Below are 21,646 nucleotides of genomic sequence, written 5' to 3'. Positions count from 1 at the left end.
CTTTCAGTTTCATTTCCAGTGAATGACTGTCTTAGAAAAAAACACATGCTTTGAATCCAAAGCCATAGCACCGAGTAGTCCACTCAACTGCTTAGCTTACCAGAATGCACACAAGGACTTCACCACAATCTGTAAAGTTTCCATATATATCTAGGGGAGGGGAGGGATTATTGTACTTTTAGGAGTAGGTACAGGCAAACAAAAATACTGCGGATGCTGGAAATATGAAATAAAAAGTTGAAAAGTGGAGAGAGAAACAGAGTTAACATTTCTGATTGATGACCAGTTCTGATGGAAGGTCATTGACCTGAAATGTTAACACTCTTTCTTTCTTCACAAAGATGCCATCTGACCTGCTGACTATTTCCAGTATCAAAATTGAGCACCAGCAACAAGTTACACGTTAAGTAAAACAAAACTAATAATTAATGTATATGCTTAATTATCTAACTAAATTTATAGAAAAACTACCTATATTACAGGGGGTCGAGCAATTTCTACAACACTGGATGGGGCTTCAGCAGCAAAACGGTTGAGAACCCCTGCTCTAGGAAATGATATTAATAATGTGCTGGGTGTAGCTGCATGAATTAGGAGGACTGTCTCATGACAAGTGAATCTTCATTTCACTCATCCAGCAAAATCCAACTTGTCCCAACTTGGGCAACCCTACATAGTCTTAAAAAGAAGAGCATTGGGATAACTATCAAGTTAAGATGGTCAAACAGTCCACTCGATAGGACAGCAAATCAGAAATGTAGGCACAAATAGAACTGATTTTCCTAGGCTTCTATTGCTAAAACGCAGTCTGGCCCAAGGACTGTAGTTTTGACACCACTACTGTATGAAACAAAAGCTTTGTGTTACATAATCAGACAAAGATTTGATACCAAGCCACATAAAGAGACATTAGGACAAGTGACCAAAAGCTTGGTCAAAGAGGTACATTAAAAGGGTGTCTTAAAGGAGAGAGATGTAGAGAGGTTTAGGGAGGGAATTCCAGAGGTAGTGTATATACCCAATATATGGTTGCCAATGGCGGAGAGCAAGAGGCTAGAATTGGAAGAGTGTAGAGATCTTGAAGGGTTGTAGAGCTGGAGGAGATTACAGAGATAGGAAGGCATGAGGCCATAGAGTGATTTTTTAAAAAGGATGAGAATATTAGAATCTCGGCATTGCTGGTCTGAAAACCAATGTAGGTCAGCAAGCATGGGGGTGATAGGTGAATTGGATGGTGCAAATTAGGATACGGGCAACAGAAATTTGGATGAGCTCATGTTTCCAGATGATGGTAGACAATGTTCGCTTTAATTTCCCTTCACTGTGCCCAGTCCGTTTGTTGCACTGCACGATTCCTGTAACATTGCCATGTGGTTGCACATTCGCACTTCGTAAAGGGACTGCTGGTTATGCATGTTTTGTTAGTTCCCTGCATGGCACATTCCCGATTGCTGCATGACTTCGCACCCATGTAGCTGAGTGGAAACGTTGGAGCAGTTGGGAGGCCGGCAAAGAGAGTATTGGAATAAACAAAGCCATGGATGAGAGTTGCAGCAGCAGATGAGCTGAGGCAAGGACGGAGATGTGCAATATGACAGAGGTGGAAGTAGAGCAGCAGACAGGACCAGACCTGCGGGAGGAACACAGAGTGGGGAGCAGTTAAATAAAGCCTGAGGAGCGTAGCCTAGATCACTTACCTTCCAGGACAGCAAAGGACAGGAGTGGACCTGTGGGCAGAACATGGAGCGGGGAGCAGTTAAATAAAGTCCCAGGATTGCGGCCTACAGCACTTACCTTCCGGGAGAGCAGCAGACAGGAATCCAGACCTGCCTGAGTTTGAAAAACAAAGTGAACAGTGTCATCACAGGAAAGCTGTAAGGTAATTGGTTGGTGAGTAACTGCTGTTAGGGAGTATCTATGAACAGCTGGGTTATAGCATCTCAACAACTGGCAGACTAAAATTGAGTAGAAAATTAAGTATTAATAATAAGGAACAAGTGAGTAGCTGGTGAGTATTATCTTTTTTGAGTAAAGTTTTATTTTAACTAGTGAACTGTATTGATTCGTAGCAGGATTTATCAGTACTAGTAAGGTTTTATTAATAGTTTTAAGGTGTTTTAGTATTGGTAACATTTCATTTTTTTAGCAGTAGCAAAGAGTCAACTAATAAATAAAGGAATAGCAGGGTTGCTTCAACCTCGAGCGTGCACCTGCTGTGCTATGTGGGAGCTCCAGGGTGCTTCCCTTATCCTGGAGAACCATTTGTGCAGGAAATGTCATCAATTCCAGCAGCTTGAGCTCCAGGTTTCGGAACTTGAGCAGCAGCTGGCAACACTGCAGTGCATTTGTGAGGATGAGAGCTACGTGGATAGCACGTTTATAGATGTGGTCACCCCACAGCTTAAGAGTATGCAGGGAGAGAGGGAATGGGTGACTGCCAGGCAGTCAAAAAGAAACAGGCAGGTAGTGCAGGAGACCCCTGTTCTGAATACTGATGAGACTGATGGTTCATTTGGGGAGCACAGCCAGAGCCAAGGCCATGGTACCACGGGTGGCTCAGCTGCACAAGGGAGTACAGGGAAGACTGGAAGAGCCATAGTGACAGGTGATTCAATAGGAGGAACAAACTGGCATTTCTGTGGCCACAGGCATGAATCCAGGATGGTGTGTTGCCTCCTTGGTGCCAGGGTCATGGATGTCACTGACCATCTGCAGAGCATCCTGAAGGTGGAGGGCGTACAGCCAGCAGTTGTGGTCCACATCGGAACCAATGACATAAGTAGAAAGAGGGATGCAGTCCTGCAGTCAGAATTTAGGGAGCTATGTTAAAGATTAGCAAGCAGGACCTCAAAAGTAGTAATCTTGGGATTACTCTCAGTGCCACTCACAATTGTGTACAGAACGAGAAGGATAAGACAGAGGAATTTGTGGCTGGAAAGATGGTGCAGGAGGGAGGGCTTTAGATTCTTGGGACATTGGGACCAGCTCTGGGGGAGATGGGACCTGTACAGGCCGGACGGGTTGCACCTGAACAGACCTGGGACTGAGTTCCGTGCGGGACGTTTTGCTAGTGCTGTTGGGGAGGGTTTAATCTAGTTTGGCAGGGGGTGGGGATATGAGGGTAGACTCAGCTGGGACAAAATCAGGAATGAAAATGGAAAGCAGAAAATTAATGGATGAGTCTGGAAGACAGAGGAAACGAGGATTAGAAAATTAAAAAAAAGTTTGGCACTGCTCAAGGGTATCGATTTCAATGCAATGAGTATAGCAAATAAAGCAGACAAGCTAAGGGCACAGATAGACAGACACGTGTTAGTATAATATCACAGCTATTACAATAAATATGGCTTAAGGAGGGGCAGAAATGGCAGCTCAATGTTCCTAGTTACAGGGTTTTCAGATGCAATAGGAAGGGGGATAAGAAAGGAGGGTGAGTGGCAAAGAAACAATTACATCTGTGAGGAGGGATGATATGTTGGAAGGTTCAACAAATGAGGCCATATGGATTGAGCTAAGGAACAAAAAAGGGGCAATCACTGCTGGGTGTGTAGTATAGACCCCCAAATAGTCAGAGGGAGATAGAAGAGCAGATATGTAGGCAAATGTCTGAGAAGTGCAAGAACAATAGGGCAGTAATAGTGGGGGATTTCAGTTACCCCAATATTAACTGGGATAGTTTTAGTGTGAAAGGAATTGAGGGAGCAGAATTCTTGAGTTGCATTCAGGAGAACTTTTTTGGCCAGTATGTAGCAAGTCCAAGAGAGGGCGCAGTTGTAGACTTAATTTTAGGAAATGAAGATGGGCAGGTGGAAGGAGTGGCAGTGGGAGACCATTTGGTGGTAGTAATCATAATTCAGTCTGTTTTAACATCATAATGGAAAAGGACAGAGAATTCTCAATTGGGGCAAGGCCAATTTTACTAAACTGAGGAGTGATTTAGCGAAAGTGGACTAGAAACAGCTACTTGAAGGTAAATCAGTGTCAGAGCAGTGGGTGGCATTCAAAGGAGTTCAGAGTAAACATGTTCCCACACAGAAAAAGTGTGGAACGGCCAAATCTAGAGCCCCATGGATGTCAAGGAGCTCACAGGATAAGATCAAGCAGAAAAGAAAAGCTTATGTCTGACACCGAGAACTCAATACTACAGAAAGCTGAGAGGAGTATAGAAAGTGGAGGGGTGAAATCAAAAAGGAAATTAGGAAAGCTAAGAGAGACCATGAAAGAGTATTGGCAAGCAAAATCAAGGTTAACCCAAAGATGTTTTATCAATACATTAAGAGTAAGAGGATAACTAAGGAAAGAGTAGGGCCCATAGAATACCAAAAAAGTAACCTATGTGTAGGGGTGGAAGATGTTGGTATTATTCTTAATGAACACTTTGCGTCTGTCTTCACAAAGGAGGGGGCCGATGCAGATATTGTAGTTAAAGAAGAGGGGTGTGAAGCATTGGATGTGATAAACTTAGGGAGAGATGAAGTATTAATGGGATTAGCATCCTTGAGAGTTGATAAATCACCAGGACCGGATGAAATGTACCCCAGGCTGTTAAACGAAGCAAGAGAGGAAATAGCAGAAGTACTGACCATCATTTTCCAATCCTCACTGGATACAGATGTTGTGCCGGAGGACTGGAGTACTGCTAACGTTGTACCTCTGTTTAAAAGGGAGGGAGGGATAGACTGAATAATTACAGGCCAATCAGTCTAACCTCATTAGTGGGAAAATTATTGGAATCAATTCTGAGAAACAGGATAAACTATCACTTAGAAAGGCATGGATTAATCATGGACTGTCAGCATAGATTTGTTAAGGGAAGATCTTGTCTGACCAACTTGATTGAATTTGTTGAAGTAGTAACAAGGAAGATTGATGAAGGTGGTGCAGTTGATGTGGTCTACATGGATTTTAGCAAGGCTTTTGACGAGGTCCACATGGTAAAAAGGGTAATTGTTGACGGGTGTTTTTGTGACTGGAGGGCTGTTTTCAGTGGCGTTCCACAGGACTCAGTACTGGGTCCCCTGCTTTTAGTGGTATATGTTAACAATTTGGACGTACATGTTTGGGGCATGATCAAGAAGTTTGCAGATGACACAAAGCTTGGCTGTGTGGTAGATAGCAAGGAGGATAGCTGTAGGCTGCAGTAAGATATTGATGATCTGGTCAGATGGGCAGAGAAGTGGCAAACGAAATTCAACCCAGAGAAGTGTGAGGTGATGCATTTGGGGAGGTCAAACAAGGCAAAGGAATACATGATTAATGGGAAAATACTGAGAAGTGTAGAGGAAGTGGTGGACCTTGGAGTGAATGGCCACAGATTCCTGAAAATAGCAGGACAGGTCGATAATGTGGTTAAGAAGGCATGTGGAATCCTTTCCCTTATTAGCCAAGGTATAGAATATAAGAGCAGGGAGGTTATGCTGGAACTGTATAAATCATCGGTTAGGCCACAACTTGAGTACTGTGTGTAGTTCTACAGAAAGGATGTAATTGCTCTCGGGAGGGTACAGAGGAGATTTACGAGGATGTTGCTGGGACAGGAAGAATGTAGCTATGAGGAAAGATTGGATAGTCTGGGGTTGTTCTCCTTGGAACAGAGAAGGCTGAGGGGGGAGATCTGATTGAAATGCACAAAAATTTGAGGAGCCTGGATAGAGTGGAGGTGAAGGGTATATTCACCTCAGCAGAGAGGTCAGTGGCTAGGAGGTATAGATTTAAAGTGATTGGTAGAAAGATTAGAGGGGAGATGAGGAAAACTTTTTCCACCCAGAGTGTGGTGGGAGTCTGGAACTTACTGCCTGAAAGGGTAGTTGAAGCAGAAATCCTCAACTCATTCAACAGAAGTCTGGATATTCACCTCAAGTGCTGTAATCTGCAGGGCTACAGACCAGATGCTGGAAGGTGTAATTAGCACATGGGATTATGATATTGTTGATATCACAGAGACATGGTTGAGGGAGGGGCAAGACTGGCAGCTCAATATTCCAGGGTATAGAATCTTCAGGCAAGACAGGGGAGGGGGTAAAAGAGGAGGTGGCATTGCACTGTTGATCAAGGAGTCAATTATTGCAGTAAGGAGGGATGATATCTTAGAAGGTTCCTCAAATGAGGCCATATAGGTAGAACCTAAAAACAAAAAGGGGGCAATCACTTGGCTGGGAGTGCACTACAGGCCTCCAAACAGTCAGGGAGAGCTAGAGGAGCAGATATGTAGGCAAATCTCAGAGAGGTGTAAAAATAATAGGGTAATAATAGTAGGGGATTTCAACTTCCCCAATATCAACTGGGATATTCTTAGTGCAAAAGACTTAAAGGGGGTGGAATTCTTAAAGTGCATACAGGAGAGCTTTTTCAGCCAGTATGTGGAATGTCCTACAATAGAAGGGAAAGTACTGGACCTAATTGTAGGGAATGAAGCCGGACAAGTGGTAGAAGTGTCAGTGGGGGAGCATTTTGGGGATAGTGACCATAACTCTGTAAGATTTAAGATAGTTATGGAAAAGGACAAAACTGGACAGGAAATAAAGGTACTGAATTAGGCAAGACAGATTTCAATTTGATAAAACAGGATCTGGCCAAAGTGGTCTGGGAGCAACTACTTATAGGAAAGTATACATCAGACCAATGGGTGTCACTTAAAGATGAAAACATGAGAGTTCAAAGCCAACATGTTCCCATTAAGGTGAAGGGTAGGACCAACCAGTCCAGGGAACCCTGGATGTCAAGGAATATAGAGGATTGGATCAGGAAAAAAAAGGAGGCTTATGGCAGATTCAGAGTGCTGAAAACAGCACGAGAGTATAGAAAGTGTAGGGGGGGTAGTTAAAAAAGTAATTAGGAGAGCGAAGAGGGGACATGACAAAACACTGGCAGACAAGATAAAGGAAAATCCTAAGGCGTTTTATAAGTATATGAAGGGCAAGAGGATAACCAGGTAAAGAGTAGGGCCCATTAGGGACCAAAGTGGTAATCTGTGTGTGGAGCCAGAGGACATAGGTGAGGTTTTAAATGATTACTTTTCATCTGTGTTCACGATGGAGGAGGACGATTTGAGGGAAAAGTTCAGAGAGGGAGATTGCGATATACTTGAACATATTAGCATTAAGAGGGAGGAAGTATTGCTGTTTTAGCTGGCTTGAAGGTGGATAAATCCCCAGGCCCAGATGAGATGTATCTCAGGTTGTTATGTAAGGCAAGGGAGGAGATAGCAGGGGCTCTGACACAAATTTTCAAATCCTCTCTGGCCACAGGAGAGGTACCAGAGGATTGGAGGACAGCGAATGTGGTACCATTATTCAAGAAGGGTAGCAGGGATAAACCAGGTAATTACAGGCCAGTGAGTCTAGCATCAGTGGTTGGGAAACTATTGGAAAAAATTCTGAGGGACAGGATTAATCTCCACTTGGAGAGGCAGGGATTAATCAGGAGTCAGCATGGCTTTGTCAGGGGGAGATCGTGTCTAACTAACTTGATTGAATTTTTCGAGGAGGTGACTAGATGTGTAGATGAGGGTAAAGCAGTTGATATAGTCTACATGGACTTCAGTAAGGTTTTTTGATAAGGTCCCACGTGGGAGATTGGTTAAGAAGGTTAAGGGCCCATGGGATCCAGGGCAATTTGACTAATTGGATCCAAAATTGGCTTAGTGGCAGGACGCAGAGGGTGATGGTAGAGGATTGTTTTGCTAGTGGAAGCATGTGACCAGTGGTGTACCACAGGGATCGGTGCTGGAACCTTTGCTGTTTGTAGTGTACATTAATGATTTAGACGTGAATATAGGAGGTTATGGTCAGTAAGTTCGCAGATGACATGAAAATTGGTGGTGTGTAAATAGTGAGGAGGAAAGCTTTAGATTACAGGACGATATAGACGGGCTGGTAAAATGGGCAGAACAGTGGCAAATGGAATTTAATCCTGAGAAATGTGAGGTAATGCATGTTGGAAGGACTAACAAGGCAAGGGAATGTACAATGGATGGTAGGGCCTGAGGAAGTACAGTGGGTCAGACGGACCTTGGTGTACTTGTCCATAAAGGCAGCAGCACAGGTAGATAAGGTGGTTAGGAAGACATATGGGATACTTGCCTTTATTAGCCAAGGCATAGAATATAAGAGCAAGGAGGTTATGATGGAGCTGTATAAAACGCTACTTAGGCCACAGCTGGAGTACTGTGAACAGTTCTGGGCCCCACACCATAGGAAGGATGTGATTGCACCGGAGGGGTTGAAGCGGAGATTATCCAGGATGTTGCCTGGGCTGGAGCATTTCAGCTATGAAGAGAGACTGAAAAGGCTAGGGTTGTTTTCCTTAGAGCCGAGAAGGCTGAGGGGGGACCTGATTAAGGTATACAAAATTATGAGGGGCATTGATAGGTTAGATAGGAAGAAACTTTTTCCCTTAGCGGAGGGGTCAATAACCAGGGGACATAGATTTAAGGTAAGGGGCAGGAGGTTTAGAGGGTGGTTGGAATCTGGAATGCACTGCCTGAAGAGATGGTAGAGGCAGGAACCCTCACAACATTTAAGAAGTATTTAGATAAGCACTTGAAACGCCATAGCATACAAGGCTATGGGCCAAGTGCTGGAAAATTGGATTAGAATAGTTAGGTGCTTGATGGCCAACGCAGACACGATGTTTCTGTGCTGTATAACTCTTTGCCTCTATGATTCTATACTGGGTGGATCGTTCTTCGACCAGCACAGACACTATGGGTTAGGTGGACTCCTTCTGTACCTTAAACTTTCTATGATTCTACGGAATTAGTGGTTAGAGATCAGAGTTTGCAGCGGGGACTTAAGGCAATGGCTCTCATCTTCCCAATATTTAACTGTAGGAAGCTGCTGCTCCTCCAGTACTGGATGTCAGAGAAACAAATAAATCTCAGAAATTAAATGCTGAACCATAAATCTTGCTGTTTTTCACCTGCTCTGCTTTCAGTGCCATCTTCCTGGGATATCTCCAATACTATTTCCAGACTAGAACTAATAACGATGACAAAATAACAAACTAAACAGTAATTGCACTTCAAAAGTAATCTATTTGTCCTAAAGTGTTTCAGGATGTCATGAAGATGAAATAATGTGTTTATTGTTCCGGATTCTGCAGACAGCAGTGAAGGAACGGCTCTCACTTCTCACTACAGCTGCCCACAGACCTCTCACAGGCATTTGAGCAGCAACTTGCCGTCATCGGGCCTCTGATCCAGCACAGTGCCCTCTACAGCTGATATCTGGCATATGTGAGCAGGTCAATCAACAGACCAATCAGATTGAAGAATCCTCACGGAGCCATGCAGAGTCTAAAGCAGGAAGTATCAATTAGAATATTTAATTCATTCTAAAAGTATGTACAGAAAGCAAAATAAAGTGAGGGAAAGAAAAACTGGATTGAGAGAGAGATCAAATGGGCATAAATAAATTATTAATAATTATTTAAATTTTAACTTTTTAAGAAAAAGAATGAAAGAAAAAAACGGGACTCCACACTTGTAAAATTTAATTTTAAGTGCCAGAGAGGTGGTTTGACAGTAATTAAAGCTCATCACATTGTTAAATTTCCCTCACATCTGAATGAATGATCCCTAACTTTTTCAGGTGTGTGTAGCACAACTTCACGCATTGACGATTTCAATGCCAGTCTACCGGCGACCTATCAGTGGAGTGAAGTCTCTGGAGGAGTACATCAAATTGGACAGCAACTCGCTGATATCCACATTTATCTGCACATATGTGGACTCTAGTGGTAGCTGTCGATTTACTCCATAATAATGGCGAGGGCTGTTAGCCTTAGCTTATTCTTAACGCAAGATCTCGGCCGTTATATTTTGGGATTATTTCTATCTTTATTTCGGAAATGATCCCAGAACAGAATACTGGGAGACACCACTAGCTATGTCCAACTACTTTGAGAAACTGCCCTTAACCCCTACATTCTGTTTCCTCTATTATAACCAGATTTAATACATTTGGCTATCCGTCCCCTAATTCCAAAACTCTTTTCCCCAAAAAATACTGTATCGTAAAATTTGTAAAAAAAAAATTACAAAACAATTCAAATTGGATATTTCAGAAAGTGCAATAGAGATCAGGTTCATCAATACAGAACATGAGGTGCCTCACAACTCTTGCCATTCCCTTCCCATGCTGCATCTTGTTTTAGTTCGAGCTTTTCCCCCCAAGAATGATGTCTTCTGGTCAGAACTAAAAGGAGGTTTCCATAAGCAAACCAGGTCTCCCAGGGACCAGATGGATGTTGTGCATTGTACAGTGGCCCAGATTTAACAGGTAACCCAAGTGCAGGGTTTGCAGGAGCTGGCTTCAAAGGACAAAACACTTCTGTTTATATAATTATTCAGACTCCAATCAGAACTACAATGGTTGATTAGTTGCACTGAGAAGGTGCACAGTTTGTCATTCTGGAAAGAGACTGAGACGTCCACAGATAGAGAGTTTTATCTACTTGGCTTGGAAGCTTTTTTATTATTTGGTGGTGTTGCAATGAAGTTAAATTCAGTTCTACTTAACTACCCGAGAAACATAAACTATCCAGGATGTCGATCAAGGCAATTAACTTGGATGTCAGATGAAGCTGTGATCAGAAATAGTGTGTTTTTCAATACCAGATGAGCTTTGGGAAATCATACATATAAACTTGGAATATCCTGGAAGAGGCACAAAACCAAATTAATTTTAAAAAAAGACAGGTTCGGAAAAAAATCTAATAAATTGCTCTCTAAACTCCCAAGACAATCAAAGCTAGCTCGGCAGACCACAATGACCATGACGAATAGTACATTGAACCTGCCTCTTTTATGATATAATCCCTGCCCAGCCAAGAACCGGTCAAACTATTTTGAAAGCTTTCACGATACATATCCAAGAGCTTTTCATACCTTTAATTCTCAAGTGGTTTCCAGTCAATATGCCCAGAGTGGAAAGGACATATTTACCATATCTTCCACCCCCATGGAAAGAGGTTTCTCGTTCAAGGTAACAGTTGCTTTTTGGCATTTGATGATCCAGTGCTTCACACAAATGGATCTAAGGTCAGCCTTTGCCTCTCTAGACTGGAGTCTAGGGAAGTTTGTATTTGCAATGGTCAGTTTGAAACTGTTGTCAACTGGAGACTGCAAATATTAGATGTTCGGTTGGGTTAGAGGAACGGGGAAGGGGTGCAGCACAGGGGAAGAAGGGAGTTACTTTACAGGTCTGACCTTTGACCTGTCCAACTTTCCAATATCCCAGCATTCCATTGTGTCCTGTTGCAGACCCTGGAAATCTCCCCTTATGCATGTCAAGCAAATTGATAGAAACATGCTGTGAAAACAACATTGTGTTCAATACATATACTTCATTTAGAATAATTCAATTTGGTTTGCAATTGGTCTCATCTCACTCCTTTTTCTCTTCAGTCTGCCTTTCAAATAATAGGATAACAGAAATGGCAGTACATGAAAGATTAAAGTGTCATGCACACAAAATGCATATTATTGTTACAATCCCTAGCTCACGCTATTGTTTAACTAGACTTTGGACAGTAAAGATACTCTCCTGATAGCTAACAAAGAGAGCTCTTCTTATAGATTGACCAATGACACTAAATCCAATGGAATATCATGAGCAAACCTAAAATTTACAGCATCTGCAATGGCAATCCTACCAGTGGGTGAATTATGTCAGGCGAATGGTAGGAGGTTCTCAAAACTAGTACCTATGACTTGAGAGGGTTTTCTGGCAAAAAGGTCTTGCAATATCTGCTCATGCTGAGTCCATTCAGCTGATGCATTCCAGGTTACCATGGTGAATCCTAACCATATTATTTGGCAAATATTAATTCACCTGCCCTTTAGAAACGGTTTGCATTCCCTTTCCACCACTGTTTGCGGTAAGGTCCTACCATCCGTTCAATAAAAATTCACCTATCCTCTCCTTTACTCCTTCAATGATTTTAAATTTATTCTCTCTAGTTACTGACTCATAAGCCACTGGAACTAATTTTGACTGAATTCACCTTAAAAGTTCTCAAATTTCAACACCTGTATTAGATTTCATAACCTTCTTCTAATGTAAAGGCCCTCATTTATCCCAGTCCTTCCTTATAACTAAAGCCTCTCATCCTTGATATCATCTTAAAGAATCTCTTCTGCACTCTCCTCCATTGACATTCTTCCTAATGTAGGATGTCCCGTACAGGGCAATAATCTGACTATGGCTAAACCAATCATTTGTATAGGTCGAGCATTACCTCTTTGCTGTTGAATGCAATTCCCTTCTATACAAAACCTAGGTTCCAATGTGGTTTTTTTAAGCACACCTTTAGTCAACTTCTTCCTCTTTTAGAGCCATAGAGTCGTACAGCATAGAAACAGGCCCTTCGGCCCACTGCGTCCATGCCAACCATAATGCCTATCTATGCTAATCCCACCTGCCTGCATTAATTCCGTATCCCTCTATGCCTTGCTCATTCAAGCGCCTGTCCAGATGCTTCTTAAATGTTGCTACTGTTCCTGCCTCCACCACCTTTAGCAGCTAATTCCAGATAACCACTATCCTTTGTGTGAAAAATTTATCCCTTTGATCCCCTTTAAATCTTCTCCCTCTTACCTTAAATCTATGCCCTCTAGTTTTAGTCACCCCTACCATGGGAAACAGACTCTGGCTAGCTACCCTGTCTTTGCCTCTCATAATTTTATATACCTCTATCATGTCCCCTCTCAGCCTCCTTCGCTCCAGGGAAAACAGACCCAGCCTATCCAATCTCTCTTTATAACTCAAGCCCTCCAAACCAGGCAACATCCTTGTGAATCTTTTCTGCACCCTCTCTAGCTTAAACACATCTTTCCTGTAGTGCGGTGACCAGAACTGCACACAGTACTCCAAATGCATCCTCACCAACGTTATGTACAACTGGAACATGACGTTCTAATGCTTGTACTCAATGCCTCAGCCGATGAAAGCAAGCATGCCATACGCCTTCTTCACCACCCTGTCTACCTGTGTTGCCACTTTCAGGGAACTATGTGCTTGCACCCCAAGGTCTCTCTGCTCAACAACACTCCCCAGGGCCCTGCCATTCACTGTATATGTCCTGCCCAGCTTTAACTTCCCAAAATGCATCACTTCGCACTTGTCTGCGTTAAATTCCATTTGCCAATCCCTTGCCCACTTTCCCAGTTGATCTATATCCTGTTGTAACCTTAGATAACCTTCTGCACTATCCACTATACCACCAATTTTGGTGTCATCTGCAAACTTACTAATCATGCCCCCTACATTCACATTCAAGTCATTAATATATATGACAAACAACAGAGGGCCCAGCACCAATCCCCGCAGCACACCACTGGTCACCGGCCTCCAATCTGAAAAACAACCCTCCACTACCACCCTCTGCCACCTATCACCAAGCCAATTTTGTGTCCAATTGGCTAGCTCACCCTGGATCCCATGTGTTCGAACCTTCTGCACCAGCCTACCATGCGGGACCTTGTCAAAGGCCTTGCTAAAGTCCATGTAGACAACGTCCATCGCCCTGCCCTCGTCAATCCTCTTGGTCACCTCCTCAAAAAACTCAAATTCATGAGACATGATTTCCCACGCACAAAGCTATGCTGACTATCCCTAATAAGACCTTGTATTTCCAAATGCATATAAATCCTGTCTCTCAGAATCCCTTCCAATAACTTTCTCACCACTGATGTAAGGCTCACAGGCCTGTAGTTTCCTGGCTTATCCCTGCTGCCCTTCTTAAATAAAGGCACAACATTAGCTATCCTCCAGTCTTCCGGTACCTCACCCATGGCTAATCTCTGCCAGGGCCCCAGCAATCTCCTCCCTTGCTTCCCATAGCATCCTAGGATACACCTGGTCAGGCCCTGGGGATTCATCCACCTTAATGCACTTCAAAACCTCCAACACCTCCTCCTTTGTAATGTTGATATGCTCCAGGATCCTCCCTTGAACTCATTAGCTTCCATAACCTTCTCCATGGTAAAGACAGATGAGAAGTATTCATTTAAGACCTCGCCCATTTCCCGTAGCTCCACACAGATTACCACACTGATCCTTAAGGGGACAGTGCATAGATCTGTGCATTTAGACCTTTAAATATCTCCTCATTTTAAACAGTTTACTATTCAGTGTAAAGTACTGCCACATTTTCCTCCCAAAATGTAACCTCTCACATTTCTCTAAGTTTCATCTAGCAGCCTGATCTACTAACCAGTCCATATCCTTCTGAAGTTGTACAGGTTTCTTCACAGTTAACTACACTCTGTTGATTTAAGGTTGAGATTATATGTCTATGCCCATGACCAGATCATTAATCTATTGAAGAAAGTGATGGTGCCAACACTGATGCTTATGGGAACACTACTGTCTCTCTCCCTCCAGCCAATTGAACACCCATAAACCATAATTCTTCAATCCTTTCAAATTATCATACTCCAACTAATTTTATGAACAAGCCTCTTATGTTGCAGCTGAGCAACCCCTAATTGAAACTCGCGATACAAAATATTTCTGCATTTCCTTCATCAGTGGACTCCCTTCTCATTAAAATTTGCCAGACAGGACTGGACTTTTTAATAATACCATGCTGGCTCTCATTAATGAGCTCATCTCTAAGCAAGTACTAATTCATCCTATACTGTGGCCTCTGGAACATTATCACTACTGCTCTTAATCTGATTAATCTAGTTACCTGTTTTAATCTTATTTTAAAGCTGTTTTCACAATTGCATCCCTCCAGAGATATGGCCCAATTTTCACACCCAAGGATCTATGCCTTTTCCTCTAACTTCCCACAACATTCTTCAATGCATGGAAACAGGACCAGAATTGAGGCCAAGCCTTGGTCTTCTTACATCTAGACCATTTTGTGGTGTTCAAGATGGGACGGACCACACAAGGTGACAGAACACACACACACACACACAAATATTTCCTGCACAGATTCTCTTTATTGAAAGTTACTCTCAGGGACAGTCATTGTCAGTCTGATGCTGCTGACAGGTCATAAACTATCTTCATTAATCATTTTCATTAAATCCAGCACTGCTGCTGAACAAACCATCCAATTGAACTGAAAGTCGTGATTGGAGCCAACTAACTGGTCACTTTAACCCTCGTGGCCTCTTAATAGAAGATTCTGAGCAAAATCTGCCACAGATACAAACACATGATACAGCAGAATTACACAAAGCTAAACAGAAGCACAAAATGCAGCAGATACCAAGGGTAGAGGGTGGACAGGGGTGGTTGGGTCAGGGTGGAAGCATGACATTCTCGTGAACCAGACAGCATACGAGTGAAACTTCCATCTATTTAACAGTTGGATTGTGTGACAGTTGCTGTTGTTTTTGAAGCTGTTCCTTGTTGTTGAACTGTACAGGAATACACCTTCCCACTGCTCCAGTCTGTGCCGGGGACTTTCAGGTAGCTGCTGAGACTGAAGGTGTTGTCCGTGTTCCGCGACACCGCACTGGTTTGCACCTCACCACTCGTCGGACTCCCATCCACTGCCCAGCTGACCGCAGCAAAGCCCATGGACAGTTTGTTGACCAGGCAAACCAAGGTGCCGGCTCCTTTAGTGGACACCTCCTCGGCTGAAGGCCCAAGCAGTTTTACTGAAGGGTCAGGAAGTTGCTGAGCTGCAATCAGAATCAGAGATGGCATGTTTGTATAAAGGTAGAGAAAAGTTTAGCTTCATTTCAGAGTTTAATAGAAGCTGGTGTGAAAGGTTATAGCTTCCTCTAGTGAGCCCCAGATGTTCATTGAGTGACAGGGCATTGCCCTTTAGGATTGCTCAGGCTTTGTCAAAAACAGAAGAACTACAATTTTGATAACCCTATTGTTACAAGACTCTTCTGGTCAAGGACAGTCAGCATGGATTTGTTAGGCGAAGATAGTGTCTGACTAACTTGATTGAAATCTTTGAGGAGATAACAAGAAGGGTTGTTGAGGGTAACATGTTTGATATAGTGTATGGATTTTAGCAAGGATTTTGACAAGGTATCACATGGCAAACTGGTCAGAAAATTCAAACTCATGGGGTCCAAGAGCAAGTGGCAAGTTGGATCTAAAACTAGCTCAGTGGCTGGAAGCAAAATGGTTCTGATTGACGAGTGTTTTTATGACTGGAAGGCTGTTTCCAGTGGGGTTCCACAGAATTCAGTATTGGGTCCCTTTGTTATTTGTATATATTAGTGATTTAGAATTACATGTAGAGTGTATGATTAAGATGTTTGCAAATGATATAAAAATTGGCCATTTGGTTGCTAGTGAAGAAGAAAGCTGTAGACTGCAAGAAGAGATCAATGGGCCAATCAGATGGGCAGAAAAGTGGCAAACAGAATTCTATCTATATAAGTGTGAGGCCATGCATTTCAGGAGGGCAAACAGGGCAGGGAAATACACAATAGATGGTCAGATACTGAGAGGTGTAAGGGAACATAGTGCATGTCCACAGATCCCTGGGTAGGTGGTTAAGATGGTATACAGGATATTCTTTATTAGCCGTGGCACAGAGGCCAAGAGCAGAGAGTTTGAGAAAACTGTACAAAACATTAGTTTGGCAACAGCTAAAAGACTGTTGTACAGTTCTGGTCACTGCCTTAGAGGAAGCTTGTGATCACACAAGAGAGGGTACAGAGGAGATTTCCCAGCATGTTGCCAGGAATGGAGAATTTTAGCTATGATGATAGATTGGATAGGCTAGGGTTGTAGACTTTGGAACAGTTGAGGCGGAGAGGAGAATTAACTGAAGTTTGCAAAATTATGAGGAGCCTAGATGGAGTGGCTAGAAAGGACCTCATTTCTTTAACAGAGTGATCAATAACCAGGGGCATAGATTTAAATAATTGGTAGAAGAATTAGAGGAGAGTTGAAGGGAAACTTTATTACCCAGTGGGTGGTGGGAGTCTGAAAAGGGTGGCAGAGGCAGAAACCCTCATTGCATTAAAAAAAAAACTTGGAAATGTACTTGAAGAGCCATAACATACAGGGCTATGGACCAAGAGCAGGAAAGTGGGATTCGGTGTGGAAGCTCTTTTTTGGCCAGCACAAACACAATGGGGCAACTGGCCTCCTTCTTAGCCATAAAGTTTCTGTTTGAGCAGCAGGACTCTAAAGTTCAATTCGGAGGGCAATGGATAGCAGCGCAGGGTAAAGGGAAGAGAATGGAATCTGAGAGCAGTGCTTATTCTCGATGTGAGTTCCGAAGGTAAATTTTAGTGTTAACTGGGATGATGATTTGAGAAGGGGAGGGTGACTAAGAATGGTGAGAAGTGAGATGGGGTATAGTGCTGAACTAGCTCTTAAGGAGTTTGAGGCCTCAACTTGGGCAAGGAGGGAAGATTAGTCATGGAGAGTGACCGTCAGGAAAGTCCAAATGTCATTTTGTTTTCCCCTATTTCAAACAACAAACATTAAAATGTCCAACAACTGAAAAACGTAAAACACAGAAAATTAACTGGAATGCAACATTTGTGTAAAAAATTCAACATTTTTTGTCAGGACTCAACTAGAAAGGCACTATTTTTCTCCTTTAAACATTTGGATTTCTCTCTTCTCTCAGTTGGCAGAGTGTTGGGGTTAGTAAAGCTTAAAATTACAAAACCTGTGTGACTGCTTGTTTGCACAGGACATGTGTGAACTTTTTTGAAACGGTTAGGTAGTTTACTCACTTTGAGTTAGTGTGTACATCAATGGCTGAGCCAAGACCTGGACCCACACTGGCTTTTAGCAGCTGGTTTGTAATGGACATATTTGAGAATTAACTGAAAATGCCTCAAAAACCCTTTAAGATGTCTGGAGCCAGGCCTTTTATATAGTCACTAATTCTTAATCCATTGCAGCAATTACATTACTAAAATTTACCCCAGATCTGATACAATGCACATCAGAATGTAGGAGAAATGCTGGAATATTATATGGTGACATCATGGTATTAGACAGATCCAGAACTACCAATCCCAAGTTATCTACCTGGGAGGTAGAAATACATGGAACCTGGAGCAATGTCTAGACCAACACTTCAATGCAATGCTGAGGGAGTACTGTGCTGTATTATTAGTGGCCCTAGATTCCTGAAAATACATTAAACTGAGGCCTGTCTCCTTGTTCAGGTGAATCTCAGAGATACCCTGACATGGTTGGTTATTCCAGTGTTGTGTCCAACATTCCTGGGTCAAAAATATTAACTGGTCATCAATCTCATTGCTGTTTGTTAATTGGATGTTGTGTTTTCCTGCAGAGTAATGATTGAACAGATGACTTTTGAAGTGCAAACTGAAACACTAACACATGATAGTGTTGCATAAAAGCAATTTCTTTCTCTTTTTAAATTTGTTTAATTCATTGCTGTGCACCTAATGGTGAAAGATATTCCCACCATTGCTAAACAAAGCAGCTCAGCCATGGTTGGGGTTGGGTTGGGGGGGGGGGGGGGGAGAAATACCACACTATAACCCTATCTCAGCATTGCCCTTCATTCCAGTTTTGCAAAAAACCTGCACCCGTCACAGTGTCCAATTTTAAGCCTGTATAAGTGAATTATAATCCGCCCACAAGCACCCACCCGCCACCAATTCAGATCTGGCTGTACTGACGGCTATCTTTTTTTTAAAGCGAAAAACGTTCATAGAGAATTTTGGAATAAAATGATTACAATTCAATCAATTGTAAAATTTCAGAGCACTGTTAATAAAGAGAAACACAGCTCTAATTAAAAGCTTGCGTTGGATACTAAACAGGGCAATACTGGAATCAGCATTTTCACTAAAATTTGTGTGTAATAAGCAGGTGCTCGGGAGTAATTAAATTAAAATGTTAAAAAAGGATTTCTAAATGTCTAATTTCACACAGCTAGTTTCTGCAGGAGAGAATTCCCAGACACTTACCTGCAACAAAGAGCTTGGTCCCTTGGCCGAACACACACAGTGTGATGTTCTAGGGTTCAGTCCATACACTTATCCAGGACTCTGGAATCAGACAGAAAACACCTTCAGATGCTCCAGTTCCAGCATTAATCAGACTTCATGTATTCCGAGTGTCCCAGCTGGTGTGGGACAGCAAGGAATGAACTCACAGTATCATCCACAGACTAACATTAAAAACATCAGCAACACCCAATGAGATTCAGAATGTTATCAATTATGAAATGATTGAAATTGTAAAATAGTGTAGAAAGGACAAAATTGAAGTGATTTTACGAAATGTAAAACATGAGAATATTTTATCGGATACAAAAGATGTTAATTGTATAATATTTGCTTCTCCCAGTTTTTGTTTTACCTTCTGTCACTGTGACACATAAGCACTGCTCGATGAAAACCATTTGTTACAGTAATAGACGGCGCCATCATTCACCTCCACGTTCTTTATGATTAACTGGTAAATGTTGTGGCCGCTGTTGACTGCCGATGTGAAACGGTCGCTGCTAAACCCAGGACCATAAGTAGGAGAATTGTGAGAGTGATGATAATAGAGGACCCATTGAGGAGCTGCTCCTGGTGTCTGCTTGTACCAGCTAATAGCATAGCCATCTTTCGTTCCAATGTTGCAGTCCAGTGTGGCCGTGTTTCCTGGTTTCACAGTCAGGTCTGGAGGTTGAGTCAGAGTCTGCGACTGTCCATCTGTAAGAGAGCAGGGATTAAACATTACACATTGACTCTTTAAAAGTGATCCCGAACCACCATCTGCTGCTGCGGGAGGAACAGAGTTCAGTGTCTGTACTTTCAGTCCAGCCACAGCGCCAAAGACTAGAAAAAGCACAACATCCGCATCATTTCTACCAGAGAGTTCCCTTCACCGAATCACTCTGTAACAGACTGTGGCAGCAGCTGCCCATTGAACCCAGTTATAGAGCCGTTCACATCAGGAAGGAAATCCATGCAAATTAGAGTGATTCACACTGACCAATCCAGACAAGGATCTGAAACCCTCCCATTCAGTGTCACAGACTCAGATTGATGTAGTGACACCTCAGTACTGTTAGCGATTGTTTTCCATGTTAAAAACAAGATAGTTTATTCTGTAACAAAAACAAGAAATGCTGGAATCACTCAGCAGGTCTGGCAGCATCTGTGGAAAGAGAAGCAGAGTTAACGTTTCGGGTCACTGACCCTTCTTCGGAACTGACAAATATTAGAAAAGTCACAGATTATAAGCAAGTGAGGTGGGGGTGGGGCAAGAGATAACAAAGGAGAAGGTGCAGATTGGAGTTTATTCTGTAATATTTGCCACTTCCCTCTTTATGTTTGTCTGCTTCTTCTATCTAAGGATGGAATTTAAATTGCAGATCTTTTTTCTTTTTTTTTCTTTTGGGCCTCCTTATCTCGAGAGACAATGGATACGCGCCTGGAGGTGGTCAGTGGTTTGTGAAGCAGCGCCTGGAGTGACTATAAAGGCCAATTCTAGAGTGACAGGCTCTTCCACAGGTGCTGCAGAGAAATTTGTTTGTCGGGGCTGTTGCACAGTTGGCTCTCCCCTTGCGCCTCTGTCTTTTTTCCTGCCAACTACTAAGTCTCTTCGACTCGCCACAATTTAGCCCTGTCTTTATGGCTGCCCGCCAGCACTTCGCCAATAACAAGAACTCTGCTTTAGAACATTCTGATACAATTCTCTCAGCTTGTGGCTCTTTCATTAATAAATACCTCGTAAAACTCGATTTCTGTGACGCTTCTGCATACCACTTTTTTCCCCCAAAAATATACTTTATTCATAAAAATCTGTAAAAATCAATACTTTACAATACAGTTCAAAACAGCACCAAGTTGACATTCCAAAAAGTGCAAAGGAAGTCAGTTTTCTTCAATAAAGCGATCATAGAGTCACAGAGTGATACAGCACCGAAACAGGCCCTTTGGCCCACCGGGTCCATGCTGACCATCAACTACCCATTTATACTAATCCTACATTAATCCCATTTTTCCCTCTCACATCCTCTGGAGTGAGTTGCCTCACATCCCTTCCATTCCATTTTGTATGCCATGTACATTTTACAGCAAACCCATATTTAGTGTATACAACCTAAAGGGTTTTCCATAGGTCCAGCCCCTTAGTATACAATGGCAGGAGGACCTTACACAGTGGTCTTTCCTCATTGAGCCTTTGCTGCGGCTGCCCCAAGCATTAGTGCATCCCTCAGCACGTAGTCCTGGACCTTGGAATGTGCCAGTCTGCAACACTCGGTCATGGACAACACTTTGCACTGGAAGACCAGCAAGTTTTGGGCAGACCAAAGAGTGTCTTTCACTGAATTGATGATCCTCCAGCAGCAGTTGATGTTTATTTCAGTGTGTATCCCTGGGAACAGCCCGTAGAGCACAGACTCCTGTGTTACGGAGCTGCTTGTGATGAACCTCGGCAAAAGTCACTGCATCTCTTTCCACACCTGCTTTGCAAAGATACATTCCAGAAGGAGTTGGGCAACTGTCTCTTCCCCACCACAGCCACCTCGAGGGCAGCGTGTTGAGGGGGTGAGACTCCAGGTGTGCAGAAAGGATCTAATGGGGATGGCCCTTCTCACCACCAGCCCAGCTATGTTTGGTACTTGTTTGAAAGTTCTGGTAATGAGGCATTCTGCCAAATGCCTTTGGCAGTCTACTCAGGGAACCATCCGAGAGGATCCACCATCTCCTCTTCCCGTA

The 21,646-nt window shown here is 42.8% G+C and overlaps 1 pseudogene; it reads right to left on the bottom strand.

The window, feature by feature from the left end:
* Window positions 1-14,936: 14,936 nt before the first annotated feature.
* LOC137351770 (immunoglobulin lambda-1 light chain-like) lies at window positions 14,937-19,798 on the bottom strand (annotated as a pseudogene).
* Window positions 19,799-21,646: the final 1,848 nt, after the last annotated feature.

The sequence above is a fragment of the Heterodontus francisci genome, chromosome 36, assembly GCF_036365525.1.
Source record: "Heterodontus francisci isolate sHetFra1 chromosome 36, sHetFra1.hap1, whole genome shotgun sequence".
Lineage (NCBI taxonomy): Eukaryota > Metazoa > Chordata > Chondrichthyes > Heterodontiformes > Heterodontidae > Heterodontus > Heterodontus francisci.
This window is presented reverse-complemented; position numbering and strand designations above follow the sequence as displayed.